This window comes from Quercus suber, unplaced genomic scaffold, assembly GCF_002906115.3.
Source record: "Quercus suber isolate HL8 unplaced genomic scaffold, Cork oak 2.0 scaffold_141, whole genome shotgun sequence".
Lineage (NCBI taxonomy): Eukaryota > Viridiplantae > Streptophyta > Magnoliopsida > Fagales > Fagaceae > Quercus > Quercus suber.
Window position 1 is genome coordinate 456,029 of NW_027069602.1, and position 853 is coordinate 456,881.

Genomic DNA, 853 nt, shown 5'->3' on the forward strand with positions numbered 1-853 from the left:
TGACTTTGATTCTTTTTTTTTTTTTTTTGATAAGAATGACTTTGATTCTTATAATAATACAACTGCAAGAATGGTGGGAATTAATAATACGGACTAGCTTTATGACTGAAAAAAAAAAAAAATTAACGAGAAGTATAATTTTTAATAATCATGAAATTAATCAGGCTAGTAGAGATCGAGCCACAAATGGAAAAGAATTAAAGGAGGAAATGAAAAGAAAGAAAAAGGAGAATTTCCATTACAGCATACAAATTTGCAAATATATACAGGAGAAGGCTGTTTAGTCTAATTTGCTTATATATCTTCTTTTTTTGGTAATTAATTTGCTTATATATCTATATTTATATATACATAAATAACATATAAAAGTCAAAGTTGAGAATAAGTTTGATTTTGAAACCCTAGAATTCCTTAACTTATGCCAAGTGGCATAGCTAACGTTCTGAAAAATTGTGAAATGTAATAAAAAAAACTAAAACTAAAACCCTTTTTTAGAGAGTTTCAACATATGACGTCCCTTCTAGATGATAGCTAATATCATCAGATCAAGACACTAATTAGTTTTTTGTGCAGATGGGAATTGAATCACAGATCTTTTATTCAATTATTAGAAGCTTTACTAGTTGAGTTAACTGGAATCCACATCTAATTTTAAAAAAAAAAAAACTTTTTTTTATTAACTAAAATTAAAACTAATAAAATTAACCTCTACGACCGAAAGAGTTTCTCAATAAAAAAGAAATCTACAGTTATAAGACTTCTTAGCTTCTTCTCCAAAAAAAAAAAAAAAAAAAAAAAAAAAAAAAAAAAAAAAAAAAAAAAATTTTCAAACAAAAAAAAATATTACTAAAAA